Here is a 26,639-nt window from a genome sequence, read left to right on the forward strand (position 1 = left end):
TTAACTCTTCCTGAAGTACCAAAACATCACTTTTCTTGGTATTCTATCATAAGCCTTTTCAAGATCTACAAAGGCATAGAAGAGCTTCTGGTTTCCCTCCAGTCTATTTTCCTGTAGCTGCCGTACTATAAAAATGGCATCCACATTCCCTCTCCCCATCATGAATGCATTCAGTGGCTGGTGCTAAATGAAATCTTGTGCTTTGTAATGATGTCTTACAGTTAGTCACTTTTCTATGACCAGTTTCTCACAGAAGAAATGTTTTAAGTCATAAATCAAATTAAAAGAGAAAAGTCAACTCAAAATAATGAAGGGCTGTAAATGTAACATTATCCAATGGAGAAATATTTAAATGTTTGTGCCATAATTGTGGTTGTCAAATTAAAATTTGGCATTAGAAATCTTTATTGCTAAGTTTCATAGAAAATGTATTTGTAAATTTTGAGCCGTGATCATTGTTTATCATACTAAATCTTATGTAAATCAAATTTCTTTTCAGCAGAGGTAAACAAATGAGTGTAGCTTTGAAGAGGAGTAAGACTTCTGTTAGGGTGATTTATGAAGAAAATTCCTGTGAAGCTTCTTGTGTTCCTGTGTGTTTCTAACTAAAAGGTAATTTATTTTTATTTTGCACCATTCTTTATCAAGTTCAATACAGTTTCTGCTACAACACTAAGAAAAGTATTCTTAAACTAAAAACACCATTAAAATTAAGTTTCTCTGGGCTGCCTTACCTCTATTTTGAACAGTTGGCTTGATTGAGAAATCTGAAAACCTGGTTGCTTTACCATTTATTTTTTTACTTCCACAATTAAAAACCAAATAATAATTTACAAGAAATGGGCATTTACTGTACAGTATTTCCATTTCCACTACTTTCATAACTGTTTTTATTTTAACTTCAGAGTATAATGGTGGTGATTCCCTACCCCCCTACCCCCTCCCAGTTTCACCTGGTCACTGCATGGCTTCTCAGACTGCAGTGGTGGGTCATTTGTCCCAAATTTGTAAATTCATCTGTCGATCAAAAGCAGCCTTTAAATTGAATTTGTGCATAATTACTGTATACTGGGTTATTCATTTCTCAAAAGAAAAAAAAACATTTAATCAGATTGTCCTACCAGTTTTAACTTAGGCATCAGAAACTTGGAGTCTTAGAGCATAAGCTAGTTAGAACATAGAACTGTGGAAAGAATAATGATAGGAATAACACCGAGACAGAAAAAGAGCAACATGGATAAGAGAGTAAACTAAAGTAGAGAATATTCTAACAACACGCAAGAAAAATAAATGGACATACTGTACAGTATAATGAATTACAGATAATAGACAGACATTAAGAATAATAGAAATGGGTCCCTAGAGATTGCAAAAGAAGTAGGGTAAAGCAGAGAAGACGAACTGAGAAAGTTTGCAGGTGTGGACTGACAGGAAAAAACTTGAGGCCTTTGTTCTGCCTGCAGTAGACTAGTAATGGCTAACGATGATGACTGTATACGGGATGCATTGGATTGTACTTTTTCTAAGATGAGACTTTAGTGGGGGTCAATACTTAATGGGATTCTAGGGTTTGTTTTCTAGTGGTTTCAATTCTTAATTCAAGAGAAAGGAGCTACTTCAAAAGGGCCAGGAAAATTCCATCTTTTACAGTATGTAGGAAGAGACTCTTATATAAATAGATTTTGGACTTAGAATAACCCAGTTAAAGGGATATACAGTATTGAATTATTTTGAACCATAAGGAAATGTTACCTAGTGGTTCGGACTAGAAATTGAAAGAAAATGTTAACCGGTTATTTGTTGAAATATCTAGATGACTATATTTGTCATCATTGGTGTTGATCAGTCATCGTAATGCTCAGACTAGATACTTTAATTAAAATTGTTAAATATTTCTTTTTCAGAATGATAAAATCTTGTTTCAGATACTTCAGAATGTTGGTAATTAATTTTCTTTTGATCTATAGATTGTATTTAGTTTAGATTTGTGAATTTAGGATATAAAGTTATCTACTGTAGACTCAAAAACTCTATTACATATTAAAAAAGTTATAATTGTTAATATACCATGATCAATTAATACACTTCTTTGCTACTGCTATGTTGAAGAAATGTTGATTACCGTATTTGACGGCCTACAAGATGCACGAGCCTAAAAGATGTAGCCTCATTTCAGCAGGTCAGATTCAGGAAAACAGTTCTTAGTTTAAGCATATATTTTTTGGGCTCGGTCATGTCGTCCTGATGGAAGGTTCCTTTAGGTAGCCTTTCTAAGGGATATTGGCTACAGTGATACTCCCAGAGAAATAAACCGAAGGTTTCCAGAATTCTAATTCCTGGCGCGATTCATCCGTAATATAACTTTAAGGATGTCACATAATATCAGGGGACGTATTTTTAGATACGACACATAGCAATCTTCACCCTGAATTGATTCAACTCTTTGAGGGGGAAGAGTGGCGAACGAAAGGGGAGCTGTTATCTAGGTACCCGGTGGACCCCCTCCCCGTATTATTATGGCTCGTCATTCCTTTGATCATAGCATTTAAGCACGGTGCTCTCCCACGTTTCTCTTGGTGTTGTTACTGTTTTCAAGGAATATTATCATGCAATCTCCAGCCTTTGGAAAGTTGAGTATTTAATCTTTCCTGTGTATAATTTACAGCTCCTTTCTCACAGTTAAATTAACATAATTTAGGTGCGTTAAGCCGAGCACTGCCATCTCCGGAGGTGGCCATTTTGAGACTGCTGTCGCACGTCATAAATACAATTATTTAGTTAGTTGTGCGATTTTCCCGATATTTAGCTATAAAGAATTTTCTAGCTAGTTAGGCAAAATTATACGTTTGAAGATCGCATTTACATATATAATATTTCCTCTTCCAAAATATAACGTTTCTTTCGTATACGATAGGGTCTCAGTGGTATCACTCATAGCCGTGGTCCCCACTCGAGTTAGGCTAACCTAACCCGTTTGGTATACGTTAGTAGTGTTAATCTCATTGTTTAATCTCTAGTATTGTTTCTATTAATTCGGTCGGGGATATATATATCCCCTAGAATTATTGGTATAATTTGATATGCTTCTCTTTTAGAGAAAAGAGGATAAACCCTTCTTCCCCCCCTGAGCGCTGCCATCCGAGGCGGCAACCCTATCTTCCGTCATCGCCAACGAATAGTTAACTCCGGCTTGACTTGGATAGTGTTTTACCGTCGAGTATCCCGGCTTTGAAGTATGACAGTAACTCGGGGTGTATTGTCTTGCTGCCGACAATGTCGTTGATAAGGGAATCGAGATTCTTCTGCCGGCTATGACTTTGTCGGCAAAGGAAGCAAGGCTTCCCTAGTTTATAACCGAAAGTAGGCGGCATAATTGCCACCACCTTTCTCCCTTGTAGACTGTAAGACATGTCTTATAACCGACAATGTCGCCAACAGGGAAATTCTTATTCCCCTGCCGCCCACAACGGCGTCGACACAGGAAGCCATGCTTCCTTGATTTACATCCGAAAGCGGACGGCATACTTGCCGTTGCCTTTCTCCCCTGTAAACTATAACACCCTTTTCCCTCCCCCTTCTGTCCTTTAGTGTCAGCCTAGCCGTCACAAAATCCCTTTGGCCGGTATTCTACAATCATCCCCGCTTGCCGGGCTGACTGAGTTACTGGCCGGGTTCCTACAAGTGGCGGTTAGGTTACCGCCTCGACCAGCTCCCTAACGGAAGCGAATGCTCCGGGGAAAAGGCTGAGCCATCCACAAACCTTGCAACCGGCAGCAGAAATTGTGGCTGGATGGAAGCTAGAATTAAATGCACTCCTCCCCTTCGATTAGAACTCATTCTGGGAAGGAGGCTGTAGAAGGCAGTAGCCCCCTACACTTCCAATTATTGTACTAAACTATAATACGGAATCCTCCTTTCCATTCTTTCTCAGCACTAGCCTAACCCCGGTAGTATACCGGTAAAACTACAGTATATGACAATACAGTAGCCAGTATTCCTGCAGTATAACAATACAGCAGTTAGGAAACTACAGTATACAATGATACAGTAGTACAAGTATTTCTAACATACTCTGTGTATCCTTTCACAGTCTATTGTTGAGACCGAATAAAATGTTGAGGTGAAGTATTCCTTCAACTTCCTGATGAATCCTAGATCATTGGGACTCTTATAAATCACCGATTCAGTATTAATATTCTACAAGTGGAGGAGTTAGTGTAGGTATTCACTGATTCCAGCTCTAAGTAAAGAAGTTATTCCACTCTGTATTTTCCATCATAGGGAAGTTAAAATATTAATATTGACGGAGATCACAGCAATTGCCTGGAGAGGAAACAGATATATGTCTTTCTTACTTCCTTTCTAGCTAACTATCCTAAGCTATTAAAAATAGTAAGCAATACTATTGTTAAGTATATGGATTTATATCCATGATATAAATAACCCTATTCAGTACTCATTTCACCTTTTCTTTCCTTACAGGGGGAGCCAACGGTGAAGTGTGCAGTCTTGTTCTGCAACCGCAAGAGTAAGGACTTTTGTGGGCGTACGATGTGCAGGTCTCATGCCCCTTGCTCCATCGTAACTGTACCCTGAAATAGTGGGACCTGAAGGGTTGCGCCATCTGCTCGGCTCTGATGACCGAGGGATATGGAGAAGATATCTCTGAGACTACAGAGTCAAGGGATACAGCAAGAGAAACTCTTTGGAGGTGGGTAAGAGGGTTCCAGGAGAACTCTCCGGGACCTTACCTACCTAAAGAAGCTATGAGGTGCTTTCTGTTCCCTAAGGCCCAATCCAGCGCGGTTGTGCCCCAGGTACAGGTCAAGCCTTCCTTCATCCAACTGATGGTGGATGCAGATATTAACAAGGCACTTGAAGGCATGGACATCCATCAGGAACGGATGTCGGAGGTGTCTACCGACATTGAAAAGGACTTTCTACAAGAAGACCAAGAAGACCCTGAAGAAGATGTGGTTCGACCACCTACGGAGGAAGAAGGATCCGTGTCGACGGTAACTGAAGACCCTCAGTTTTCCGTGACGGCATATCAACCTGTGCCGTCAACCTCTTCAGCCCCAACTTCCCATCCTGATCTGCTAATATCCAGGAGCGAAGCTCTCCTAGAGTCGATTCAGCAGATGATGGCAGTGTTCCGCAAGGAACAACTGGAGATTAAGCAAGATCTCAAAGAGACGAAGAAAGAGGTAAGAGAAGTGAAATGCTCGTTCGTTCTCAGAGGCTTTCCTAAGCCTCTTAAGAGGTCTGATTTACCTCAGTGCTCCGAAACCAACCCCTGGAGGTACACGGAGCATATGCTCATGATGGATGGGAAGCTCTATATCTTCGAGAAGTTGGGGGCCAAACCCCTTGAAGATCTTCAATTCTGGCCTAGCCTTCTGGTATACCCAGACTGTTATGTGAGACTGCGGGATGAACCAGCATCCCATGAGGAGACGGAACTGAAGGAAGCCATTGTCTTCAAGCATGACAAGGCACAGGCTCTCCCTAAAGGGAGCCGGTTACACCAACTCCAAAGTCCCAGCATTGAGCAAGAGGCATCCTACCTTCATTGCTCCCTCCTTCAGAGCCTTCCCCTTCTTGGTGAAAGCTCTTAACTGTGTCATAAAAGCAGTCGTTGTGGGCAAACCATGCCCAGCATTAGAAGAATGCAGACTATTATCTCTAGCCATGCCTACCTGCAAGGAGAAGTGGAACGAGGTTCATCTAACCTTCTCTGTCTCTAAACTGGATCCAGAGATAGCAGGTCAGCAGTTCAATGAGAATCTTCCAAAACTGCCAGAGCATCTTTTGAGAAGGGAACAGGAGACAAAAGAGAGACTAGCCACTTCTTTATCTCTTCAGAACTGCATGGAAATGTGTGCAGGCCTTTCCAATGTCCCAGACATGTACATGGTCCTAGCCAAGGCTCACATGGGTACCCTTGTGAAGGACTTGTATGCCTTCATCAAGTCCAGGAGGGCCTGTAGAGAGCACATGTTTGCCGCAGCAACGGTCAAACATGAACCCAGAAAACTGATCTCATCATGTATCGGGGCAAAGTCCTTTTCCTACTGGAAGTGGTCCAAGAAGTCATTGCCAAAGCCACCACAGAGAATAGGAACCTTCTCCAATATTGGGGTATATCTGCAAATAGGAAATCTTCATCAGACGGAGGTCCCCAGCCTAAGAACAAAAAGGGAAGAAGACCACATAGACCTGCACAACTTCCGACCATGACCATAGTGCCTCAAATGGTAGCCCAGCCGCAAACCACTTTTCAGATGTTCCCTCAACAGCTGGTAACCCATTCACCTGTTTTTAACCCAGGCTCTGAGAGGCACCCGACCACCTTTCGGCACTACAAAGGTAGAGGCCCAAAAAGAGGTTCTCCAGAAAACCCCCAAGGGGCAGAGAAGGTCGCGGTCACGGATATAAGTCCTCAGGAACCCCCAAACAATGAGGGGCTCCAGGTAGGAGGCAGACTGTTTTACTTTCGGGATTGTTGGACCTTCGATCCCTGGGCCCACAGCTTCATCACAAATGGACTCGGGTGGTGATGGAACAAGTTCCACCCCCTTTTCCGAAATTCTTCCAACACTCCACCCCCTTATTGGAAGGATATACCTCAGAACTCTTGGAGAAGAAGGTAATAAAGAAAGAAGTCCATCAAATTCCCCGGAAGGCTGTTTTGTGTTCCCAAGAAAGACACTGACAAACTCAGTCATTTTAGACTTGTCTCCACTCAACAAGTTCATCGAGAACAAGAAGTTCCGAATGCTTACCTTGCAACACATAAGGACCCTTCTACCCAAAGGGGCGTACACAGTCTCAATAAACCTGGCAGATGCTTACTGGCCCTCTCTCCTCCCACTTAGGATTCAAGCTACAGGACACAAAATTTGTCTTCAGAGCGATGCCCTTTGGGCTAAACAAAGCGCCAAGGGTATTCATGAAGCTAGCAGACACAATCGTCCAGCAACTACACTCCGATGGAGTTCAAGTAGTAGCATATCTAGACGATTGGCTGGTGTCGGCAGCATCCAAGACGACTCGTCTGCAAGCTGTTGAAAAGGTGATCCAGTTCCTGGAGCACCTTGGCTTCAAGGTCAATTACAAGAAGTCTCTCCTTTCTCCAGCTCAAAAGTTCCAATGGTTAGGAATCCAATGGAACTCTAAGTCACACCATCTCTCCATTCCATTCAAGAAGAGGAGAGAAATAGTGGGAGTTGTCAAGAGACTAATCCGATACAAGAGGGTTTCAAGACGCCAACAAGAAAGAGTATTGGGCTCTCTCCAGTTTGCAGCAGTGACAGACCCAGTACTAAAAGCACAACTAAAGGGTGCGTCAGGAGTCTGGAGAAGATACGCATCAAACGCTCAAAGAGACCAACTAGGGTTGACCCCAACCCGTTTGCGCACGCTACTAAGGCCGTGGTCGACATCCAAGAGCCTAACGCGGACAATTCCCCTACAACCACCACATCCATCACTGGTGATACACACGGACACCTCCCTGGAAGGATGGGGATGCCATTCTCACAAGAGAAAAGTACAAGGGAATTGGTCGCACCAGTTCAAAACCTTTCACATCAACATTTTGGAGGCCATGGCAGTCTTCCTAACATTAAAGAAACTATCCCCTCGCATAGCAATCCACATAAGATTGGTCCTGGACAACGAAATGATAGTAAAATGTCTAAATCGACAAGGCTCGAGATCACCTCACATCAATCATGTGATGTTAGCCATCTCCCCCCTGCCAAGGAAGAGAAGATGGCACTTATCAGCAGTTCACCTGCAAGGGTTCCGCAATGTGACAGCGGACGCTCTATCCAGGCGAAAGCCGATAGAGACAGAATGGTCCCTAGATGCAGACTCATTCTCCTTCATCTTGAAAAAAGTCCCGGAACTGCAGATCGATATCTTTGCGACGAGCGACAAGCAAGAAACTACCTCGTTACGTGGCCACTTACATGGACCCTCAAGCAGAAGCGATAGACGCCATGTCTCTCGCCTGGAACAGATGGAATCTGATTTACCTGTTTCCACCAACCAATCTCCTGCTAAAAGTCCTCGACAAGCTAAGATCCTTCAGAGGATTAGCTGCAGTAGTGGCCCCCAAAATGGCCCAAAAGCAATTGGTTCCCTCTAGTTCTAGAATTGAAACTGAAGCTGTTTCCTCTGCCAAACCCAGTTTTATCCCAACTGGTTCAGAAGTAGACTGTTTACGCTTCATCCCCGATAACCAACAACCTACATCTCATGATTTTTTCGCCCTAGCAGCGAACAAAAAGTTTGTGATCTCGAAGGCAAGGTCGACTTCATTGGAGAGTTCAAGTCAAGTTCAACCAGGAGACAATGTGAATCATCTTGGAAGAAATGGATATCCTTTGTGAAAACAAGGAGACCAACAGAAATTTCAATGGATTTCTGTGTCTCTTTCTTCAGCTACCTACTTGAACAAGGCCTGACTTCCATTAAGATAACTGCGTGTAAGTCGGCCCTGACTAGACCTCTTCTATACGCCTTTGAGGTGGACATCACAAGTGAAACCTTCAATAAGGTGCCAAAAGCATGTACTAGACCCAAGCCAGCAACCCTTCCAAAGCCCATCACATGGTCGTTGGTCAAAGTCTTGCACTATGCTTCGAACCTAAACAATGAGGATTATACTCTAAAGGAGCTAACACAAAGTTATTTTTCTGTTTGCAATAGTCTCAGGGGCTAGAGTTAGTTAAATATTGCCCTTATCAGGGAAGTAGGCCATATTCAGTTCCTAGACACAGGAGAATTGAACCCCTTTCCTGACCCTGCCTTTTTTTGCCAAGAACAAGCTATCCACCAAGAGGTGGGGTCCTTTGAGAAACTGCCCACTGAAGGAAGATCTCTCTCTATGTCCAGTAGAGTGTCTTAAGGTCTATCTTCGTAGAACTTCAGACTTCAAGGAAGGACAGCTCTTCAGAAGCGAAACCTCAGGATCAAAATCTTTCCCTAAGACAACTGAGAGCAAAGCTCACCTACTTATTCGCAGAGCAGATCCTGACAGCTCACCCGCAGGTCACGATCCAAGGAAAATTGCTTCTTCATGGAACTTCTTCCAACACGGGCTTTGGTAGACTGCTCTCATACACTGGGTGGGGATCACCCAGATCTTTTACAGACACTATACGAAGCAAGTACATGAAATAAAACATGTTGTGGTGGCGGCGGGTAGTGTTATAAAACCCAGTCGTCTAGCGCTACGATGAGCAGTGAACTGCTTTGGGACTTTCCATTGCATTGTGTGCATGGGTACATTTACCCTGGAGTGCAAATCACAATGATGATTAACACACTGTTCCATATAGGGGCATATCTGAGCAATAATACCAGTGCCGAGTGAACATTGCGTCACGGTGTTCATGCATTTCCAAAATCTGTACAAATCAGTCAGATTTGGTTTCACATCTCCATTGAGTGGCATCATTTCGATGAAATTACATATTTTTTCAACAAGAGAAAATATGGACCCTAATGTGTTTTCAATGCTGGATCAGATTCATACCCTATTGTAACTACATTTCATAATCTAGTTGCAAGGTAAAATACTAAACGTATTTGGGTCTTATTGCTGCTATCTCAGTTACAGACGATAAAACATACTAGAGTTTTAATTAAACCCTAGAAGGGCCCACCTTGAAATCAGAGTACAGGTTTCCAAGTTGTGAGAAGGGTAATCTCTAAGTAATACATTCCGTCCTTATGGGGATACAAACTTTGAATCCTTATAGTCGAAGTTGGCACTTTCCCTGCAGGGGCAGGAAGCCCTAAGCTAGTTCCAAGCTTGGTGGATATGACAAATAATAGTAATGTCGTATATACGTGACTAGTAGACCATACAGTATAAGGAACTCATTCAAAGTAAAGGCACTTATACAAACCCACAGATATAGTACTTTCAAGTTAATTCTTTGGTATGCTTCCATGAGGACGACATAGCCGAGCCCAAAAAACGGATTTTGAGCAAAGCGAAAAATCTAATTTCGAGTGAGATAGCCATGTTGCCCTGATGGACCCACCCTTCTTTCTTTCTTAAATGACCCCATCCGAAACTACTCTATCTGCGGCTATTCCAGCTTAAATGCAAATTCGGAATGATGAGCCGTAGTAATACGGGGAGGGGGTCCACTGGGTACCTAGATAACGGCTCCCCTTTCGTTCGCCACTCTTCCCCCCCCCTCAAAGAGTTAAATCTATTTGGGGTGAAGATTGCTATGTGTCGTATCTAAAAATACGTCCCCTCATATTATGCGACATCCTTAAACTTATATTACGGATGAATCGCGCCAGGAGTTAGAATTTTGGAAACCTTCGGTTTATTTCTCTAGGAGTATCACTGTAGCAAATATCCCTTAGAAAGGCTACCTAAATGAACCTTCCATCAGGATGACATGGCTATCTATCCCAAAAATAGATTTTTTGCTTTGCTTAAAGTCCGTTTTTTAAAACATTGTAGCTGTACATTGCTTTTGTTGTATACTTAAAAATCCAAAATAAATTAAATGAAGATCATATTATATCATGCTTTTTTGCTAAACATGCAACATAAAACCGGAACCATTGCTTTGTATACGGTTCATCACCGATCATAACGAACAAACGAACGCATTTACACGTCTGTGTATTACAGTAGTTAGCTTTATGAAATAATGATGTTATTAATTTTGTTTTGCATACATTATTCTTAGTAATTCTAAGTAATTGAAATTAAAGATTCAATAAAGTGTTTATTTGGCAAAGCTCTCCAGAACAGAAAACATTTCAAGTTTCATCGCCAATCATAATGAACAAATAAACGCATTTACACATTCAAGCGATAAATAACAGTGCTTTTATTAGTAAAGATGTTATTTCAAATATTTTAAATGCCATATCCCTAAAAATTTCTACACGCCACATATGTAATAGAAAAGCCATTTTGTTTCTGTTTAGTCAGCAATAACAAAGTACCGCCAATAACCGTATGATGTGACATAAGATAGTGCTTGATTGGAAAAAGTGAGGATAATTTGTATCATGGTGGATTTTTATTAAATATGCTAACCTAAGTTTGATCTCTACCGTTATTAACGATGCCATTAAAATTATCAAAGGCTAAGGAAAGAGAAAGTTAAAAGATTGCTGAGAATGCAACCATAAATCGGTGTTTACATTTTGTCAGCTGATGTGTTTCATTTATGTCACAGCATTTCAGTGTAGATTGCTTTCATTTGAATAAATTCATTTTCAAAGCACTGGTAATAATACAATAGTACTAGCAATAAAAATAAAATGAGGATGCATGGAGTAAAGTGCAGGTGAAAGTACCTAGCATAAACTGGGTTAAATTAGCCTAATCCTATATGGAAGGTCTCAAAGTTATCTACTAGATAAGACTCGTGGCATTTTTTTTTCTTTAGCCAAAATTTTTGGAAAAAAAGCAAGTTCTATAGGCCATCAAATATGGTATATAATATGAAGTTAGCTGTAAGGATATAGCAATTGTATGCTGATTTTAAAGTTAAATTGGAGTGGGTAGTGTAAATGAACAGTAGTAATGATTATTTTGGTCAGCCATATAAAAGATTATTTCCACTATACAAATATTTGATGCAGGAAGTTGAGGGTTTAAGCAACTTGAGTGAAACATAATGCTTATTAAAACATTTGCCATATTTGGGAAGATTGTGTAAAAACTTCCGGTAACATAACTTTTGTAAAACCTTCCGGTAACATAACTTTTGTAAAAACCTTCCGGTAACATAACTAATTGAAAAAACAATTTCTAAATTAAATTTTTAGGTAAAGAAACTAGTATTTTTTTTAAAATTTATATAATTCAGAAAAAATTATTTACATTACATTGGCATATTGAAGCTCATTTGGGTACTACAATAAGTAACAACGCCTACTTCAGGCCATCTAGTTCTTATTTCTGATCTGGAAGAAAGATTAATTAATAAAATTAAACAATTCTGTATGGTCTTGCACTATTTTTAGGCAACTAAGATTATATACAACTTGATTTAATTAAAATCTTAATTTTATTTTCTATTCTATCTTACAGGTTATATGGTAAACAAACAATGGTTTTGTACAATTATAGAAGAAATAATGAAAAATTAAGTCTCTGCCAGTTTACCATGTTGGGCAAAACCAGCAACACCTTCGTCATTTCTTGACTGAAAAGCTTCAACAAAATGTTGTACGGCCCAACCAACTGTTCATCTCCAAGATGCTGTATGGGTCTACTGGCTGAAGTGTTCCAACAAGATGCTACACCACTAGTGAGACAAAGTTCCCTTAACTGAAAAGCTCCAAGATTATGCTGTATGCCTCCAAGTACTGAACAGCTCCAAGAAGATGTGATTAAACACTATTGACTGGAGGCCAAATACCTCTGGAGAAATACTGCATAGCTTACACTGGCTGAAAAGCTCCTAAACAAAATTCTACATCCCCATGGGTTGAAAGAAATCACCATAAGGGAACTGTACTGCCTTACCAGATTAAGAGCTCTATAATTTCCATAGTTCCACTAGCTGAACAACAAAAAACAGAAACTAGGTATCTCACCAACAAAAGTGTAAGGATGCTCTATAACATTCCCAGCCACCTGTATGGCCACAAACCTCAACACCAATGGCTGAAAATTTCTTTTTCGATATTGTGTGCCATGACCCCAGCAGTGTTTAAGTTCTATGCTAAAAAATGGCCACCCACCGGCTGCCAACCTCTAACAGATAGTGAATGGTGTTAGATAATGGTTCCCAGTCAATGGAAAGCTCAAAAATAACAAGATGGTGCAAGTGGCTAGTTTCAAACGCTAGAATTTTATAGTGTCCCACTTGCCTTGGCTGTAAAGCTCCAGTACAAAGGAGTTGAGCTAAAACATTTATCTAGGCCCCTTCAGTGAGAAGCTCCAATAAGAAAATGTACAACTCTACCAACTAAATAGCTCCAAAAATACAATGTGTAGCCAATTGGCTGAAGACCACCAACAGGCTGCTGAAAGACCCCACCAGCTGAATAGCTCCAACAAGATGCAGTAGTACATCATCATGTGCTGAGGAACTCCAGTAAGATATCTTCTCAACAAAGTGAGAAGCTGTCAGTCCAAGCTGCTGAGATGAAGACCACCAACAGGCTGCTGTAAGACCCCACCAGCTGAATATCTCCAACAAGATGCAGCAGTACATCATCATGTGCTGAGGAACTCAAGTAAGATATCTTCTCAACAAAGTGAGAAGCTGTCACAGTCCAAGCTGCTGAGATGAAGACCACCAACAGGCTGCTGAAAGACCCCACCAGCTGAATAGCTCCAACAAGATGCAGTAGTACATCATCATGTGCTGAGGAACTCCAGTAAGACATCTTCTCAACAAAGTGAGAAGCTGTCAGTCCAAGCTGCTGAGATGAAGACCACCAACAGGCTGCTGTAAGACCCCACCAGCTGAATAGCTTCAACAAGATGCAGCAGTACATCATCATGTGCTGAGGAACTCCAGTAAGATATCTTCTCAACAAAGTGAGAAGCTGTCACAGTCCAAGCTGCTGAGATGAAGACCACCAACAGGCTGCTGAAAGTCCCCACCAGCTGAAGCTCCAACAAGATGCAGCAGTACATCATCATGTGCTGAGGAATTCCAGTAAGATATCTTCTCAACAAAGTGAGAAGCTGTCACATTCCAAGCTGTTGAGATGAACCAACAGGCTGCTGAAAGACCCCACCAGCTGAATAGCTCCAACAAGATGCAGCAGTACATCGTTATGTGCTGAGGAACTCTAGTAAGATATCTTCTCAACAAAGTGAGAAGCTGTCACAGTCCAAGCTGCTGAGACGAAGACCACCAACAGGCTGCTGAAAGACCCCACCAGCTGAATAGCTCCAACAAGATGCAGCAGTACATCATCATGTGCTGAGGAACTCCAGTAAGATATCTTCTCAACAAAATGAGAAGCTGTCAGTCCAAGCTGCTGAGATGAAGACCACCAACAGGCTGCTGAAAGACCCCACCAGCTAAATAGCTCCAACAAGATGCAGCAGTACATCATCATGTGCTGAGGAACTCCAGTAAGATATCTTCTCAAAGTGAGAAGCTGTCACAGTCCAAGCTGCTGAGATGAAGACCACCAACAGGCTGCTGAAAGACTCCACCAGCTGAATAGCTCCAACAAGATGCAGCAGTACATCATCATGTGCTGAGGAACTCCAGTAAGATATCTTCTCAAAGTGAGAAGCTGTCACGGTCCAAGCTGCTGAGATGAAGACCACCAACAGGCTGCTGAAAGACTCCACCAGCTGAATAGCTCCAACAAGATGCAGCAGTACATCATCATGTGCTGAGGAACTCCAGTAAGATATCTTCTCAACAAAATGAGAAGCTGTCAGTCCAAGCTGCTGAGATGAAGACCACCAACAGGCTGCTGTAAGACCCCACCAGCTGAATAGCTCCAACAAGATGCAGCAGTACATCATCATGTGCTGAGGAACTCCAGTAAGATATCTTCTCAACAAAGTGAGAAGCTGTCACAGTCCAAGCTGCTGAGATGAAGACCACCAACAGGCTGCTGAAAGACCCCACCAGCTGAATAGCTCCAACAAGATGCAGCAGTACATCATCATGTGCTGAGGAACTCCAGTAAGATATCTTCTCAAAGTGAGAAGCTGTCACAGTCCAAGCTGCTGAGATGAAGACCACCAACAGGCTGCTGAAAGACTCCACCAGCTGAATAGCTCCAACAAGATGCAGCAGTACATCATCATGTGCTGAGGAACTCCAGTAAGATATCTTCTCAAAGTGAGAAGCTGTCACAGTCCAAGCTGCTGAGATGAAGACCACCAACAGGCTGCTGAAAGACTCCACCAGCTGAATAGCTCCAACAAGATGCAGCAGTACATCATCATGTGCTGAGGAACTCCAGTAAGATATCTTCTCAACAAAATGAGAAGCTGTCAGTCCAAGCTGCTGAGATGAAGACCACCAACAGGCTGCTGTAAGACCCCACCAGCTGAATAGCTCCAACAAGATGCAGCAGTACATCATCATGTGCTGAGGAACTCCAGTAAGATATCGTCTCAACAAAGTGAGAAGCTGTCACAGTCCAAGCTGCTGAGATGATGACCACCAACAGGCTGCTGAAAGACCCCACCAGCTGAATAGCTCCAACAAGATGCAGCAGTACATCATCATGTGCTGAGGAACTCCAGTAAGATATCTTCTCAACAAAGTGGGAAGCTGTCACAGTCCAAGCTGCTGAGATGAAGACCATCAACAGGCTGCTGAAAGTCCCCACCAGCTGAAGCTCCAACAAGATGCAGCAGTACATCATCATGTGCTGAGGAATTCCAGTAAGATATCTTCTCAACAAAGTGAGAAGCTGTCACATACCAAGCTGTTGAGATGAAGACCAACAGGCTGCTGAAAGACCCCACCAGTTGAATAGCTCCAACAAGATGCAGCAGTACATCATCATGTGCTGAGGTACTCCAGTAAGATATCTTCTCAAAGTGAGAAGCTGTCAGTCCAAGCTGCTGAGATGAAGACCACCAACAGGCTGCTGTAAGACCCCACCAGCTGAATAGCTCCAACAAGATGCAGCAGTACATCATTATGTGCTGAGGAATTCCAGTAAGATCACTGAGAAGCTGTCACAGTCCAAGCTGCTGATATGAAGACCACCAACAGGTTGCTGAAAGTCCCCACCAGCTGAATAGCTCCAACAAGATGCAGCAGTACATCATCATGTGCTGAGGAATTCCAGTAAGATCACTGAGAAGCTGTCACAGTCCAAGCTGCTGATATGAAGACCACCAACAGGTTGCTGAAAGTCCCCACCAGCTGAAGCTCCAACAAGATGCAGCAGTACATCATCATGTGCTGAGGAACTCCAGTAAGATATCTTCTCAACAAAGTGAGAAGCTGTCACAGTCCAAGCTGCTGAGATGAAGACCACCAACAGGTTGCTGAAAGTCCCCACCAGCTGAAGCTCCAACAAGATGCAGCAGTACATCATCATGTGCTGAGGAACTCCAGTAAGATATCTTCTCAACAAAGTGAGAAGCTGTCACAGTCCAAGCTGGTGAGATGAAGACCACCAACAGGCTGCTGAAAGACCCCACCAGCTGAATAGCTCCAACAAGATGCAGCAGTACATCATCATGTGCTGAGGAACTCCAGTAAGATATCTTCTCAAAGTGAGAAGCTGTCACAGTCCAAGCTGGTGAGATGAAGACCACCAACAGGCTGCTGAAAGACCCCACCAGCTGAATAGCTCCAACAAGATGCAGCAGTACATCATCATGTGCTGAGGAATTCCAGTAAGATAGCTTCTCAAAGTGAGAAGCTGTCACAGTCCAAGCTGGTGAGATAAAGACCACCAACAGGCTGCTGAAAGACCCCACCAGCTGAATAGCTCCAACAAGATGCAGCAGTACATCATCATGTGCTGAGGAACTCAAGTAAGATATCTTCTCAACAAAGCTGTCACAGTCCAAGCTGCTGAGATGAAGACCACCAACAGGCTGCTGAAAGACCCCACCAGCTAAATAGCTCCAACAAGATGCAGCAGTACATCATCATGTGCTGAGGAACTCCAGTAAGATATCTTCTCAGCAAAGTGAGAATCTGTCACAGTCCAAGCTGCTGAGATGAAGACCACCAACAAGATGCAGCAGTACATCATCATGTGCTGAGGAATTCCAGTAAGATATCTTCTCAACAAAGTGAGAAGCTGTCACAGTCCAAGCTGCTGAGATGAAGACCAACAACAGGCTGCTGTATAGCTCCAACAAGATGCAGCAGTACATCATCATGTGCTGAGGAACTCCAGTAAGATACCTTCTCAACAAAGTGAGAAGCTGTCACAGTCCAAGCTGCTGAGATGAAGACCAACAACAGGCTGCTGTATAGCTCCAACAAGATGCAGCAGTACATCATCATGTGCTGAGGAACTCCAGTAAGATATCTTCTCAACAAAGTGAGAAGCTGTTAAGGGCAAAAGGTACACAAAAAAGGTCCATTAGATGCCACAGTTCTGAGAGCTTATTAGCTTCAAGATTTGAAAAGCTCCAACCAAATTTCACACATCAATGGGTTTAAAAACCAAAGTTGAGTCAAGCTCCACCATCTGTAAAATCCAACAAGAAGTTGCATAACTCCACCAATTGAAAAAGCTTCAATAAAAAAGTAGACGGCTGTAATAACTGAAAGGGTCCATCAACGCTGTTACTAGTCTTGGTGGGTGAGAAACTTCAGCAACAAGATGCTGCATGGGTTAAAGACCAAAATACTCAAACAAGATGAAGTATTGTATAGCCCCAGCAGCTGATTTGTGGTTCCCACTCGACAGCTCCAATACTATAATGAATAGCCCTATAAACATACCCCCACAAGCCTTGAAGATTCAATAAGATGTTACAGTGTCATGCAGTGATTAGCTCGAATATGCTGTGCAGCCAACCAGCTGGAAAGCTCAACAAGATGGGATTTGGCTCACTGCGGGAACTGCTCCTACAAGATGCTATATGGGTCTCGCTAACTAAAAAGCACTGACAGAAAAGCTCCCAAAGATACTGGTGAAAAGGTTCAACACGATGCTATACAGTGCAGCAGGTTGATGAGCTCCAACAGAATTCTGTATGGCTCCCACAGGCTGTGAAACTCCTATGAGCAGCCCTACAGGTTAAGGAACTTCAAAACAACAAAATCACATTTCCACAAACTGATAACCGCCAAGATGCTATACGACACGCCAGCGGAAAGACTTGACAGGATTGGGTATGGCTCTCACTGGGTGAAGTGCTTCAACTCCTAAGTTGATGAAAAGTTCCAACAAGATACTGTACAACCCCACAGCTCTTCTGCTCCTAACTGGTGAAAAGGTATAATTCAGCAATGAGCAGGCTAAGAAACTACAACAAGATGTTGAGTCCAAGCTGCTGCAGAGAAGCTCAAACTAAATGTCAGTCCTGAAGAATAAAAGGCTCCAACAAGAGGTCACAGTTCCCTAGGCTGATTACCTGTAACAGATTGAAAAGCTTCGACAAATTGTCACAATTCAGTAGGCTATTTCTGTGGGGTTGAAAAGCTTCGAAGCAGATTTCTCAATTCTATGGGCTTTGAGAGCTCCAACAAGATGTGACATCCAAAAGTGAAGAAGCTTCATGTTGCATTCCTACAGTCTGAAGAGCTTTAAGAGGTTGATAATCTCACAAGAAATAACTATAAGCTATCATAGTACTTTAAGCTCAATCCTACTCACTTGCTGAAAAAAAAAAATCCAGAGATAATATACTCAATTACATCCTACCAATGGGAAAGAATAGCTGTTAATGTATTAACAAAATTCAACTGATCCACACATTAATAAGGAAACCATTCAAATATGTTACAAACTTTGCAATTTTCTAATCTAAGTTTTCAGTTTTCTAAATTGGTCAAGATGATATGATTTTTAATCTGCAATAATTATTACTTGTATATCAAACAAATAAATTGTGTTAAAGGATTTATACCTTTTATTTCATTCAATTGGTCCTGTACTTTTCTCATTCACTTTTAATTATCCATTTAACCATGCAAATAAATTCTCTTATTCATCAATTGCATTATGTATATTATTACTGTAAGCAAAATTTCTAAAAAGGTAATGAAAAACACCTAAGAGATACATAAAAAAATCAACAAAAAATTAATTTTATCGCAAAAGTTCTCAAAGCTAAAATTCATAATATACAGTATATAGAACCTTGCACTGTATAATATACTTAAATATTTGTACTGTACCTTAAAAAAATTTGGGTGGCATTAATGTTTTATTGTGAACAAATATTAGATTTCTTAGATCAATACTTATCTAAAGAATGAGAGAACCTTGACAAAGTGTGTATACTGTACATATATAAAAACTGGTTGGCCAACTGTGTGTATACATAAATACAAACTCGTTCAGGGTAGAGATTAATGACTGTTTTCCAGGACCTAGTTGATTTTTCTACATAGACAAGCCGACTGTAGAAGCCTGGAGCCAAGTTGCAAATATCTTGCGTCTGCAAAATAGGGGAGGTCAGCAGATTTTGTCACTAAGGACATAAAATAGGGGAGGTCGGCAGTCCAGGAAAGGTTATAATTTTGTCTCTAAGGACATAAAATACCAAAGTTACCCAATGGCATGCCAGGCATTGCCCTAGTTGTGGCAGCAAGAAAGGGTGAATTCCAACATACCTCATTCCCCCTGCCTCCCTTCCTGAACGGGTCAGGTTAGGGTCCTCAAAATTGCTGTGCATACACAGAATTCTTACAAGTGGAAGAAGTTACAGATGGTCCTGATTGGGATCTAGAGAAGGACATGGAACCTTCCCACTCATCCCAAAGGCATGGCTGCACCTGATGATTTATCCACAATAGCCCTACTAGAGTCTGATCCCTTGAAGGAGAGTGGGCTGTGGATCAGAGTCCAAGAGAGCTTCCTGCACTTGCAAACCCTCTGGGGTAATCAAATCAGCCACGTAGGCCTTGGGAGTTTGTGGGCTGCCTGGCCAATGAAAAGAAAGTGGGGTCCAGCATGAGGTTGTGCATCTCTGGACAGCCAAAGTCCTTGGCTCAGGTCTGCGGGCAGCAACCAGGGAACCGTGGCTCAAGTCTGCGGACAACCACCTGGGAACCATATATCTCCCCAGGAAAAGAGGGGTGTGTCGTTAAAAGTCCTACTGGCCTTCCTGGACTACTACTACTTGTTATAAGTAAAAGAATTGCAATAAAAAGGAAACCGGGAAAAAGCAGGCAAAGTGAACTCGTTCTTACGATCGGCATTCCTGGATTACTACTACTAGTTAAAAAACAACAGAAATGAGGATGAGGAAAAGCAGGACAAGTGAAATTGCTTCTTCCTCTTTCTAACTTTCTCAGGCTCTGCAAGCACAAGTCGTAGGCTGGCTAGCAACCATCGACGAAGGGAGAAACCACACGTTTGCTTTGACAAGAACCACAGCACAGGGGGGTCACTTCCAGTTTAAAGGGTGTGCACTATCACTGGCAAAGGTAAAACAAAAAGCGCCTGGAGTTACTGGAACAAGGATCATAGGAGCTATAGGACCTGAGGTCATACAAACATGAGTGACAGACAGAGGGGTGATGGGCACTAGTGCGACAGAGATGAAGGGAACTAGTGGGACAAGCACGGGGATGGGATGAAGGGAACCAGTAAGACAAGCACGGGGATGAAGGGAACCACTAAGACAAGCACATGGATGAGTCAAACCAGTGGGACAAGCATATGTACAATGGGCACAGTTCCCATTGGTATCAGACTTTTCTTATGCCCTTCACCGAGGTGGAAGCCTTCTTTGGCTTCGTACACACTACAAGAATCGTCACTGGCTCTTGAGATCACCACTGGAATTACTGGCACTGAGGACATCATGGGCAAAGAAGCCTTAGCTATCAGCTTCCTCAAATAATGACTGACAGCCTACCTGCAAGACATAAGGAAAGGCTCGTCGTCAATAGTCTGCATAGGAAGAGCTTCCAGCACAAAACTGGTGAGTCAATCCCCTCACATTCCTCCAACCCTGAAAAAACTTGCCAATATTTGGACTAAACCAGAGGAGTTTACCCATAAGCTTCTGCTATCAGTAAACTTGAGAAAAGCAAAGTGCTATTACTACTGGCCTTCCTGGATTACTACTTGTTAGAAGGAACAGAATTTAAATAGAAAGTTGACTGATGAAAAGCAGGGCAAGTGAACTCGCTTCATCTTACTAACTTTCTCTCAGGCTCTGCAAGCACAAGTCGTAGGTCTAGCAACCATAAACGACGACACTCCCTAATGGGAGAAATCACACGACTTGCTACAGTTTAAAGGGTGTGCACTATTACTGGCCCAGGTAACACAAAAAGCCTGGAGTTACCGGAACAAGGATCATAGGAGCTATAGGACCCAAGGTCACACAAACATGAATGATAGATACAGAGGGGTGATGGGCATCAGTGCAACAAGCACAGAGATGAAGGGAACCAGTGAGACAAGCACAGGAATGAAAGGAGCCAGTGGGATAAGCACAGGAATGAAAGGAACCAGTGGGACAAGCACATGAATGAAAGGAGCCAGTGGGACAAGCACATGAATGAAGGGAACCAGTGGGACAAGCACAGGAATGAAGGGAACTAGTGGGATAAGCACAGGAATGAAAGGAACCAGTGGCACAAGCACTGAATGACGGGAACCAGTGGGACAACGACATGAATGAAGGGAACCAGTGGGACAAGCACATGAATGAAGGAAACCAGTGGGACAACCACATGAATGAACCGAACCAGTGGGACAAGCACATGAATGCAGTGGGACAACCACATGAATGAAGGGAACCAGTGGGACAAGCACAGGAATGAAGGGAACCAGTGGGACAAGCACAGGAATGAAGGGAACCAGTGGGACAAGGACAGGGTTGAAGGGAATCAGTGGTACAAGCATAGGTATAAAGGGCATAGTTTTCACTGGTACTCGAATTTCCTTATGCCTTTCACTATGGTGGAGGCCTTCTTTGGCTTCAGATGAACTACTGGAATCTCCACTGAGGTCGCTGACTCTAGAGATCACCGCTGGAAATACTGGCACAGGGGACATCATGGGCAAAGAAATCTTAGATAACAGCTCCCTCAAATAATGACAGAGGCCCTACCTGCAAGACCTAAGGAAAGCTTATTGTCAATAGTCTGCATAGGAAGAACTTCCAGCACAAAACTTGATTGTCAATCACCTCACATTCCTCCAACCCTGAAAAAACTTAACAATATTAGGACTAGTCCACAGGAGTTTACCAATAAGCTTCTGCGATCTGTGAATTTGATGAGAAAAGCAAAGAGCTATACAGAGTCAATAGAATCGTTTTGGGCATCACAAAGAAAGATGCTTTAAAAACTTGAGACTTTATTTCCTCATTAACGATCTACACCCTGCACGTAGGGATAACTTAATTGGGAACAATCGTACTCCTACTAAATATCAGAGCATGTGGGAATCTAGTGCCTGTCTAGCCATAAACTGATGGTAGTGGCCACCCTTGCACCAGTATGCAAAGTAAATTTCAGCTTCGTTACATCATTAACACGAGTCCAACATAAATCATCAAGTAAAAAAGTATGAGAAAAAGATTAAAGAGCTTAGGATTCTGTCTCTTTACTCATTAAGGCCAAAGACTAAAGTGAAGGGTCTTTGGCAGGAGAGAGGCTGGTGAGTCACCCACCTGTTATTACATGTCTCATTAACAATTTCAACTGACCTAACAATTCCAATGAAAGGAAGACATTCCTTATTTTAAAAAAGAAAAGTTTGTATAAGTGTAGGAGCAAATACCAATGAACTGGCAAACATTCGGGGAGTGCCACTATAAGATACCATAGATGACAAAAATATTCCTTTCTCTTTTGGTCCAAATTAAAATTTTCAGAACATCAAATTCAGTTACAGTAATTCATCTATCCCTATAGTCCTATCTGCTACTACTACTACTACTACTACAAAAAAAAAAAAAAAAAAAAAAAAAAAAAAAAAAAAAAAAACAATTCTATACAGTAGTCATTTTCTATGAAAAAAAATTCTCATCGTGTATTGAAACTGATAACTGCTTCCAACCAATAGATTAATATGTGTAAAATGTCCGACTGAATTTGAACATGAAATTTTTCAGACTAAATCACTTTCCCTAAGAAGAATCATTATGGTAATAATGTCAAGCATAAAAAGAATGACCTTCTACTAGAGATCCTCAAATATAACCTAGCTCATAATTCCAAAAATTCATGGGAGTGATTATTCAACACATGAATACATACACAAAACAGAATAGGTTTAAGGGAAATGGATGGTAAAAAATGTTCTTACTAATGTTCAAATGCCAGATGGTAGAAAGACTCTTCGAGAGGCCTCCAGACAAGTAATGATGCTTCTTTGTCGCCATGGTTGAAATTCGTCCTGGAAAATTTAAAACAGAAAACAGCAACTAGCTAGTGTTAAGCATTTCTTCACCAAACAACTGCACTGGATTTGTGGTGTTCTTTACTCTGCCATAACAACAATAACTGTACTGTTGCTTTTCAAACCTTCATACCAATTAGACAATCTTCACTGCTGATGCATTCAAGTACTGTACAGTAACTATGTCTTACTACTACTGTCATAAACAATATAAAAAATATTTCCTTCTTCTATCTTTAAAATGGATATATACATTATAAATTAATGTCTTTTAGGGAAATTTCTGCATACCAACCTAGGTTAAAAATAAGAGTTTAGTGCCTATATCATCATCTACTCTACTTGCAATAACCAATCTTAATAAAACTTTCAAATTTGTCAAATTAAAATTACATCAGTTGAACCCAACAAATGCACAATGATAGCCCACCTACTAAATCAGAATAATAAGTACACTCATTCTAACAACTTGTAAGATGAATAATTCATACCAATGAACTTTCATTAGAGGATATTGTACGTAGCGTATAGTACCTAATTCCGAGGTTGTTAGAAGAAAGCTGGCAGATCGTGCTTTTACCAGGACACCCAATTCCTATTACCCCATGCAACCTGAAATGAAATTAAAGTTACTTTTATCCAAGTTATGAATTTTTTTTTTAATTGCCACTAAAATCAAGTAATTTGTACTTTTCCTAATGATACAAACCTCGGTCCCTTAATAGGTGTATGTTTTCAGTGTAACTCCAACTTGGCAGCTAAAATTTAACCAAAATATGTGATTTGCTCCTTCATTATTTACAAACCCTCATCCGCCTTCCTTAGGATAAGACTTATCCTGAGGAGGGATAAAATATCTCTGAACACTTTGATTTGAGAAGGTAATGAAATGTTGACTTTCATTCACCTCTCAGCACCTGAGAGAAGATTCTCGGTTGAAGTCTAGCATATGACAGACACAGAAGAACCTCTATTCTAAAAGGGTATGATGTCTGACAAAGCAGTCAAATAAGTCATGGGATTATCCACATTCTTGTCCATCTTCCCCTTGTAAGGAGAGTAGGGGATATACTTTATACAAATATAAACTCATTGAAAAACTGCTTAAAACGGAAGCTTACCTGCATCAACATCCGATCCAGCAAATAATGGGACGACCGTTGCATCCTACAGGGAAAAGAAAAAAGGCCATACTTTCTTACTCATCATCTTAGACTTCTGTTGCAACTGCTATCTTAGATAAGATGCTTCTTGACCTATGAAGGATGTAGCTTCACTACACAAGCTGCTGAACAGCTCCGACATGTACCAGTGAGAATGTATTCAAGGACTTGTGGGTATACTCTTGCAGAAAGGGGGTCCTAGAAGGTTGTCTGGTCTGGTTTTCCAAACTCCAGCCTTCAACATTTAACTACTGTCAGGTCTTTCTAGAAGGCCATTATAGAACTAATCCCTCTGCCTTCATGAGCTTGAGCTGGTTCTTCCTGATCCTCAACTGGAGGAGGATACATTTTTCTTTTTTCAAAGTCAGAAAGATATGGTACTTTTAGAGATCTTCAATCTACTGTATCTGCACTAACAAAAATGACATAATCGGAGGTAATTTGTATTTTTCCCTTAACTAATACAAACCTGGAGTTATTTAAGTGGATATTTTTTAGGTGGCAGATGGAGGTAGCCATTAGACTTTCAAGTGCTAGGTGGCAACCCTACCTAACCGCTTAGTGGGTGGGCAGGGGTGGCTGGGGGGTACCCAGCCGCCTCTATATATACTCTCACAGCTGTGAAACGTCACTTTTTCTTTTGGCTAAGTAGTGATCGGACGTGTCCGCTCTCCTCCTGAATGAATGTCATTGGACTCATTAATTCGTTTGCTTTCTCTTTTCAGGAGTGCGTGTACTCCTACAATCGCCTGCATCATACAAACGTATCTAGGGTAAGAGTGCTGCGTGCGAGACCATGTCGTCGTTGGAGACCAATCCGCATTCTCTGTGTCCTGCGTGTCGAGGGCATCGTTGCGAGCAGGGCTCGCCCTGCGCAGAGTGTTGGAAGTACTAGTTTGCCTCCCAATGGAAGACGTTCGGAAGGCACAGGAAGAAGGCTAAGTGCGATTGTTCTCACTCAAGGGCGAGCGGGACGTGTTCTTCTTCTTCCGGCAACCCCCAAATCGCTTTCTAAAGCTCCGTCTCGGGCGCACTCTCTCGAGGGACACGCAAGTAGAAAGCAAATCGCTCATCTTCCAGGGAACCCCAAGGTACTGGGGGACTTGTTGCTTCCCTTAGAGCACCACCATTTCCTCCAGCTGCTGGCAAGCTTTTTTTCCCTTAAATTTTTACTTGCGCTCTAAACGGTTGCATTTACTGAAATGCCACAAGTTCACGTGCGTGCTTCTCCAAGGCTGATTCAAGGAGGAAGACTGTCTTTGAGGGCTTTCTGATAATTAATGCTCAGGCGACGTCCAACGATGATGATCAAAGCTTCTTCAAGGACCAAATTGCTGGATGCTCCTCATGAGCAAAGAGGAAAGATTTTAAGCTATTTAGTCTAAAAGACCTGACTCAAGTCTAAGCAATAGCCTTTTACCACCGAGACATAGACAAGAAATTCAAGACAAGAAATTCCAACAGGTGCAAAAAAGTACCGACCATACAAGTACTTCTTCTATAGCACCAATCAAAGAAAATGGCCCATTTTCCCTGGCTTACATCAACAGAGGCACTACCGAGATATCAAAACATCTCTTGTGTTGTGCATCGTGAAAAGCCTTTCGCTTGGAGAAGCTGGATAATCTCCAACCGTAAAGTGATGTTGTAGCACCTCTGAAGGTGGAGCTGGCTCAATAGTTTGGGCTGTCAGGGGTAGTTCTCTAGGTACCTTGACTAACAGTATCAGCAGGACTAGTTGCCATGCAGTCTGTGGCCATTTGGAAGCCACAAAGTATCTCTTAGAATAGGTGTAATCAGCACTTACTGATCACCCTTCAAATCAGACAGAATGGTGGAAATCATAGACGTCAGCATTGTTCCACGTTGATGAATGGCATCCTCTAGGGCTGCTGCTAGGTACTGTACCATAGTTAATTTCTTTTAATGAGGCGCACTTGCACCGACTCGCAGCGGTGCCCTTTTAGCTCGGAAAAGTTTCCTGTTCGCCGATTGGTTAGAATTATCTTGTCCACACAATCAGCGATCAGGAAACTTTTCCAAACTAAAAGGACACCCCTGCGAGTTGGTGCAAATCTGCCTCGCAAAAAAAAATTTACAATAGGGAACAAGCAAAGGAACTTTCTTGTTGAGGTGAATGGTGAATAAGTTGATTAACAGAGAATCCAACAAAGTCAGAATTTTCTTTGCCACCAGAGGATGATAGGACCGCTCATATGCTATGACTTATCCCTGGTGCCGGAGCTTGTCAGTGATAACATTCCTTGCTGCCCAGTTCATGGCGTTGTGTTGAGCCCAGTACAGTATTGTTACCACTCGGTAATATTACCAAGTGGCCTATTAGACACGGTTAGAATGACTGCAATGTCAGTGCCTTAACTTCCACTCCTGGTAAGAGACGTGACTTTTCCAAATTTGCCACAAACCTCAGATTATGACAAAAAGCAAGGGTTCGGTCTCTTTGCTGTAGCAGTAGTT

The 26,639-nt window shown here is 41.9% G+C and overlaps 2 long non-coding RNA genes across 4 annotated transcripts in view; one reads left to right on the forward strand and one right to left on the reverse strand.

Moving 5' to 3' along the window:
* The window catches only part of LOC137630080 (uncharacterized), a 41,779-nt gene extending 28,766 nt beyond the window's left edge, over nt 1-13,013 (forward strand). The window contains exons 2-3 of one of the 2 annotated variants that reach the window (XR_011041640.1): nt 500-612; nt 12,089-13,013. This is a non-coding gene — a long non-coding RNA (uncharacterized lncRNA). Of the gene's footprint in view, nt 1-499; nt 613-905; nt 1,653-12,088 lie in introns of those variants that run through there. The other variant, XR_011041641.1, reaches the window with a different exon arrangement.
* LOC137630079 (uncharacterized) overlaps nt 11,839-26,639 on the reverse strand; it is a 31,477-nt gene continuing 16,676 nt past the window's right edge. The window contains exons 2-4 of one of the 2 annotated variants that reach the window (XR_011041639.1): nt 23,533-23,610; nt 22,906-22,995; nt 11,839-11,961 (exon numbers count right to left, since the gene is read on the reverse strand). This is a non-coding gene — a long non-coding RNA (uncharacterized lncRNA). Of the gene's footprint in view, nt 11,962-22,905; nt 22,996-23,489; nt 23,611-26,639 lie in introns of both variants that reach the window. The other variant, XR_011041638.1, reaches the window with a different exon arrangement.

This window comes from Palaemon carinicauda, chromosome 38 (assembly GCF_036898095.1).
Source record: "Palaemon carinicauda isolate YSFRI2023 chromosome 38, ASM3689809v2, whole genome shotgun sequence".
Taxonomy (NCBI): domain Eukaryota; kingdom Metazoa; phylum Arthropoda; class Malacostraca; order Decapoda; family Palaemonidae; genus Palaemon; species Palaemon carinicauda.